At 42.3% G+C, this 7,470-nt stretch overlaps 1 non-coding gene across 1 annotated transcript; it reads left to right on the forward strand.

Annotated features, from left to right (window-relative positions):
• Positions 1-7,112: 7,112 nt before the first annotated feature.
• TRNAG-GCC (transfer RNA glycine (anticodon GCC)) lies at positions 7,113-7,183 on the forward strand. The gene has a single exon. It is a non-coding gene; the product is annotated as a tRNA-Gly (tRNA).
• The last annotated feature ends 287 nt before the right edge of the window (positions 7,184-7,470 follow it).

The following is a 7,470-nucleotide window of genomic DNA, read 5'->3' on the forward strand; positions in this document are numbered from 1 at the left end:
CAGACTCTACAAAATTATTTTATGATCCTGTGCTGAATTCTGAAGGTGAAATGAGCCATTAAAGTCACTTCACACTGGCCCAACAAAGTCAGATCTTTATAACACCTCCTTGATCAGTCCTTGGAAGTGGGCCAACTCTAGAAGTACAAGGCATTGGACAAGGCAACTCTGTGCAGCTGAGGTGCACCTGAAGTGGTTTATTACTAAGGACTGGCAGTAGGTCTTTCCTTGCTGTGGTGTTCTGAGTGATCCATCTTCGAGTCTATCAAAGCCTTATCATGATACTTGGGCTACGAATGCAACACTACATGGGTGGCTCTCAGTACTTGCTTTCGGCTACCATTTGTTTATGAAAGTAGATTTGCTGTCACAGTCTTTGGTATGGCTCTGTAGACAATGTGTCTTTTTGTTTGCTATTATAATCTATATGCTAACTTTGTCTGTAGCTTTACTCTGATGTGTCCAGGTGTGCTTCCTGAATCTATGGAAACATAGCCTTCCTAAATTCTAGAAAAATATCAACTCTTTCTCTGTGAGTATTATTATTCTAAAATTTAGCCAGGTTACCACTTCTGGCATGCCTACAAGATTCAGTTAATAACTTCTTAGTCCATTTCTTAAGTCTCTTGGCATCTCTTTAATCTTTTACTTTATTTACCTTTCTATGAGGTATTCTATATAATTTCTTTTGTCTATTTTCTAATGCAACAATTCTCCATCCAGAGGTGTATCATCTGCTGTTTAAAATTTCTTGGAAGAAATTTATAAGAATACAATAATGTTAGGGAAATTTAACACCCCACTTACAGCAACAGACAGATAATTTAGATAGAAAATCAATAAGGAGACAGCAGTGGCCTTCAGTGTCATGTTACTCCAGTTGGATGTAATAAAAACTTACAACATTCCAACCAAAAGCAGCAGAATACACATTCTTTACAAGTGCACATGGAACATCGTCCAGAACAGACCACATGCTATGCCACAAAAAACCCAAGTCTTGACAAGCTTAAGAGAAAAGAAATTATACTAAGCATTTTCTGTAACCACTCTGTATGAAATTAGAAAATAATTACATAAAGAAAATGCAAAAGCCACAAACACATGGAGAGAAAAGAATATGATAGAAAAAAACCAATGGATCAGTGAAGAAATCAAAGAGGAAGTTAGAAAATACCTGGAGACGAAAATAAACACACATCTTTCCAAACCTATGAGATGCAGCAAAAGCAGTTCTAAGAGTTTCCTCTTATAGGCTTTCACTTATAGCCATACAGGCCTACCTCAAAAACCAAGGAACATCTTCAATAAAGAACCTAACCTACCATCTAAAGGAATTAGAAAAAGAACAAGCCAAGCCCAAGGTCAGCAGAAGGAAGGAAATAATAAAGATCAGAGAAGAAATCAATAAAATAGAGACAGGACAGAAGCAGTCGTTTGAAAGGAGCCTGAGTCAGACTCACCTACTGATCTTGTAGTGTCTCCTGGAGCGGTAGGGAGAAACTGGAGCTATCTCTGGGAACATAGATACTGTTGGTATCCATTTTGGAAAGCTTTTTCTGCCACATGGACACTGGTGCTGACAAATGTCATTTTGACATATTCCCCCTGGCTCATAAGCCTTGGGACGGAGCCTTGATCCTGACAACCAGCCTATAGGTACCAGGATTGAATGTCTCACATCAGGTAACTAGCCAGGCAGAGACAGAGGCCCATCCACCAATAGCCAGTCTACCTTATGATGCCCTGAGCCCACAGGTGCCACTGGATACAACCCTGTCAATCAGAGTGCCTAAGATCTGTCCCCACACATGAGAACACAGGCACTAGACCTGGAACACCCAGGGTCCTGCAGTCAGAGCCCCAGGACCCAGCTCTGCCCACCGTGGAGCTGGTAGTAGCCTAGGACAGCCTGGGCCTCAGTCCCACCCACCAGCAGGTCAGCACCAGCTCTGAGATACCTTGGACTCTTCAGCCAGCTGTGCCAGGACCCAGCCCCACTCACCAGTGAACCAGTGTTAGTTTTTGGATACACTAGAGCTTGCAGCCAGCTCTATCAGGAAAGGGCCCCATCCAACAGCAGGTCGAATCTAGATCTAGGCTGCTTTTGGATCCTATCCAGCAGCTGCTTGAATACCTTTGTCTGTGAGACAGCCCCAAGGGCTTGTCATTGAACAGATGTTGATGTGCCATGGATGAGATGCACACTCAGGGTTGCTGTCCAATCTGGGTTACCAAAATTGTTACCAAACCAAACTTGGGTCTGCAAGCCTGCACACAGTAAAGCCAATCTACAGAACCCAGTAGATTTTCTTTTAAATGTGGTAAGAAATAGAGGGTGAAAAATTAGAATTGGATAAATCTGAGCATATAGGAATAGTAAGTTCAGAATTCAGGGATCTGGAAAAGTAAAGTGATATTTTTGTACTATTTTTGGTTTCTCATTTATGTATATTAAATAATTCTGAATATGGGGTATGATGAGAGAAGTTTGATTGAGGTAACTTTGATTTTTCTTCTCAGTTTTTTCACTTTACTTTTTTGTCATTTCCCACATAAAAATTCTGGACTACTGTACCCTATCTCTTAAAGAATTAGAGAATAAAAGAGGTAAATAAAATAATGATCCTAAAGATCATCAGAAAGGCTGAAACAGCAATTATTTCTTGAACTTTCAAATTCAGCTATTTCTGCAACGTGTTTCAATTAACCCTTACACTTTACAATGAATTCTATAATACAGACAATGTTGAAAAAAGTTTGAATGAGGCATGCTTGTCGAATTAATACTATTTTCCTAAGGTTGGAACTTACAGTTTGTTATTTAAGCTGTAAAGCCCTTCCTCTAATTTGAATTTTCAGTAGCTAACACTGTTAGATCATGATTACTCTTTAGGTGTCCACGTTCCTCAATCACCCTCTAAAGTGAATAATTACATATTCTCATTTCCCCTCCAGGTCTTTAACATCGAAACCCATTTTCCCTCACTCCTTCCTAGATGTCTTGTGTGTCACTCACTCTTGCATTTCTGCTTCATGGCCCATATGGTGCAGTTGTAACACTGGTTTAGTAATGCCTGTATTTAGTTATTGGATTCACTAAATGGAAAACACACCTAACACAATAAAAAAAATCCTAGTTCATTCACAGGAATTCATATATAGTTTATATTTCTGACCAGTGTGCCAGAAAAGTTCTGAAAAACATTTGTATATCATATGGGCAGACACTGAGATACTGAAACAGCACCAATGAACACAACAGAGATTATGTTATTTTGTAAAACACTAGTTTTCTTATGGGTCCACAGTCCTGTTTTGAATCTATGATGGCTCTGCAGTGAGCTTTTCACTCCCAAAACTATATTCTGCTTGTTTAAGACCATATCAAGGTCCCATCCAGAAAAATTTAATTGCAGTTTGATTTGGTGGAAGTTTTTCCTGATATCATTGCAAACTGTATCATTTTTTCTAGTTCTTTCTTCAAATTTTTCTAGGAGATGTCCCTGGTGGTCCAGTGGCTGAGACTCTGCACTCCCAGTGAGGGGTCCTGGGTTTGATCCCGCATTGGGGAACTAGATCCTGCATGCCACAGCTAAGACCCGATGCAGCCAAATAAATGAATATAAAAAATGATTTTTCTAATATTCCACAAACATAATAAATAATAACCCTGATAAGGGGACTCATTTATTATAAATCTGTACTCCAATGATCCCGAGGAGATCTGGAGTGTGTAGCTGTAGGCCTGGGAGTCCTGGATGCAGTATTCACTTGCTGGTCGGAGCAATCATGGCCTGGGAGTGTCCTGAAGCTGGTCTCAGTCCATAGGTAGAGCCAAATTTTAGTCCTCAGCACTGGCTGAGCAGCCCAAGTTACGCTCGGGGTCCTGGGGTAGGCACCAGCCAGCTTTGTTGTGGGATGCGTCCTGATATGGCAGGATGAATGGCTCTGATGGTTCTGGGGCTGGTGTCTCCCCACTGGTGGGTGGTGGTACCACCTTGACAGGTAGAGGTGGGTCCTGGGGTCTCTGGCTGCAGGGCCCATGGGTCACAGAGCTTGTGTCTTGGCCTGCTTATGGGGAGGGTGAGGCCCAGGGATTCCCAGGACTAGCACAAACTCACTGATAGATGGAGATGGGTCCTGAGAACATGGGCTGCATAGCCCTGAGTGTCCTGGAGCTGGTGTTTCAACCCATCAGTAAGCTGGACTAGGGTCCAGAGTATCATGGGATGGTGCCTACCCCTTGATGGGTGAGGTTGGTGCTGCAGCTAGTTCTAGACCACTGGTATGTGGGGCCAGGTCCTGGGGTGGCCAAAGCTGGGTCCCAGGGTAACTGCAGGCTTCAGGGGTCTCAAGGTGGGTCTGTATCTCTACCTGGGTTTTTGCTTGGCCTAAGGCATCCCAGTACTAGTGCTGATAGGCGTGTTGGTCAGGTCTGGGTTATAGCACGAATAAGCTAGAAGGAGGATTTCAAAGTGGCACTCTAGCACCAGGGTCCATGTGGTAGAACCAGCTCCCCCAAATGGCTGCCACCTATGTCTATATCCCCATGGTGAGCTCCAGTTGCCTTCTACCTCTCCAGGAGGCTCTCCAAGATTAGCAGATGGGTTTAACCAAGGCTTCTTTCAAATTGCTGCTTCTGTCCTAGGTTCCCAAGCTTGTTAAGATTTTCTGTGCACCTTGTAAGGGTAGAGTCTCTATTTCCCACAGCCCTCTGGCTCTCCTGAAAGTAAGCCTCACTGACCTACAAAGCCAAGCATTCTGGGGGCTCATCCTCCTGGTACAGGGCTCCCAGTCTGGAAAGACTTATGTGGGGCTTGGACCACTTATTCCTTGAAGAAAACTTCAATTAATGTTATACTCCCATTATTAGGTTGCCCACCTTACAGTATGGGTTGACCATGTCTCCACCTCCTTAATCATGTACCAAGTTTAATATTGTTTTCTTCATAATACTTAGATTCTAAAAATACTCCAAAGGCTAGAACTGGTGAACACCTATGGTTGGAAAATATATATTCACCTAATTCTCTAAGGAACCTCCTTAGGGACAGAAAAAAATATAAATAAAGTGTGAAATAATTTAAAAGCACAATCTTTTCAATAATCTTTGGTAATATATGCAAAAATATTTATACATGTAAGAATGTAAAATCATATAGAAATGAGCCAAACAAATTATAGAAATTGATCCAACAAGGACTTAAACAACAACTCAGGAAATGGAGGTCATTAATGAACTGCTGCTGCTGCTGCTGCTAAGTCGCCTCAGTTGTGTCCGACTCTGTGCGACCCCATAGACGGCAACCCACCAGGCTCTGCCGTCCCTGTGATTCTCCAGGCAAGAACACTGGAGCATCAATGAGCTACCATCTGCCAAATGGCAATCTTCCAAGGGTGCATCTGCTTAAACTTTCAAGGAAGAGTTAATTTTGCTTCTAACAAAATATTAATAGTTCCACATTGTGAAGGAAAGCCTATTTTATTTCAAGAGATATAATATCATGCCAGCCAAGATAGATGGTCAAGGTGGAGTGTTTGGCAAAATGTTATCCACTGGAGAAGGAAATGGCAAACCACTTCAGCACTCTTCCTCTGAAAGCCCCATGAACAGGATGAAAAGGCAAAAAGATATTACACTGAAGGATGAAACCCCCAGGTCAGTAGGGATCCAATATACTACTGGAGAACAGCAGAAAAATAGCTCCAGAAGGAATGAAGAGGCTGAGCCAAAGTGGAAATGACACCCAGTAGTGGATGTGTCTGGTGGTGAAAGTAAAAGTCTGATGCTGTAAAAAACAATATTGCATAGGAATCAGAAAAGTTAGGTCTGTGAATCTAGGTAAATTGGAAGTGGTCAAACAGGAGATGCCAAGAGTGAACATCTTCATTTAGGAATCAGTGAATTAAAACGGACAAGAATGGGTGAATTTAATTCAGATGACCATTATATCTACTACTATGGGTCATCTGAATTAAAGGGAGTAGCCCTCATAGTCAACAAGAGTCTGAAATGCAGTACTTGCGTGTAATTTCAAAAACAACAGTGATCTCGGTTCATTCCAAGACAAACCATTCAATATCACAGTCATCCCAGTTTATGCTCCAACTGCTAATGCTGAAGAAGATGAAGTTGAATGGTTCTATAATGACCTACAAGACCTTTTATAACTAACCCCCCAAAAAGATGTCCTTTTCATCATCAGGGACTGGAATGCAAAAGGAGGAAGTCAAGAGATACCTGGAGTAACAGGCAAGTTTGGCCTTGGAGGACAAAATGAAGCAGGGAAAAGGCTAAGAGTTTTGTGACAAGAAGCCTTTAGCTTCGCTTCTTTTCTCTGCTATTTGTAAGACCTCGTCAGACAACCATTTAGCCTTTTTGCATTTCTTTTTCTTGGGGATGGTCTTGATTCCTGCCTCCTGTGCAATGTCACAAACTTCCATTCATAGTTCTTCAGGCATTCTGTCTATCAGATCTAATCCCTTGAATTTATTTGCCACTTCTACTGTATAATTGTAAGGGATTTAATTTAGGTGATACCTGAATGGTCTAGTGGTTTTCCCTACTTTCTTCAATTTAAGTCATCCCAGTGACTTAACTGGGATGACTGACTACTTTCTTCTGAATTTGGCAATAAGGAGTTCATGATCTGAGCCACAGTCAGTTCCTGGTCTTGCTTTTGCTGACTGTATACAGCTTCTCCATCTTTGACTGCAAAGAATATGATCAATCTGATTTTGGAATTGACCATCTGGTGATGTCCATGTGTAGAGTCTTCACTTGTGTTGTTGGAAGAGTGTGACTGGTATGACCATTGCATTCTCTTGGCAAAACTCTGTTAGCCTTTGACCTGCTTCATTTTGTACTCCAAGGCCAAATTTGCCTGTTACTCCACGTAGCCCTTACTTTTGCATTCCAGTGCATTAAAAAGCAGAGACATCATGTTGTCAACAAAGGTCAGTTTAGTCAAAGCTGTGGATTTCCCAGTAGTCATGTACAGATGTTAGACTTGGACCGTAAGAAGGCTGAGCACCAAAGAATTGATGCTTTCGAACTGTGCTGTTGGAGAAAACTCTTGAGAGTTTATATGTATTCCTGATTATATTGTGCATGGGTGGTTCAGTGGTAGAATTCTCACCTGCCACGCGGGAGGCCCGGGTTCGTTTCCCGGCCCATGAAGCCACAGCATCCCCTTGGACTTCCCTTGTAGCTCAATCAGTAAAGAATCTGCCTGCAGTGCAGGAGACCCAGGTTCAATCCCTGGGTTGGGAAGATCCCCTGGAGAAGGAAATGGCAACCCACTCCAGTATCCTTGCCTGGAAAATCTCATGGACAGAGGAGCCTGGTGGGCTGCAGTACATGGGGTCGCAAAGAGTTGGGCACGACTGAGTGACTAACACTTACTTACTTACCGATTATATTAATCAGCTAGGCTTGCCATAACAAAATACTGTAGACTAGGTGGC

The sequence above is a fragment of the Dama dama genome, chromosome X (assembly GCF_033118175.1).
Source record: "Dama dama isolate Ldn47 chromosome X, ASM3311817v1, whole genome shotgun sequence".
NCBI lineage: Eukaryota > Metazoa > Chordata > Mammalia > Artiodactyla > Cervidae > Dama > Dama dama.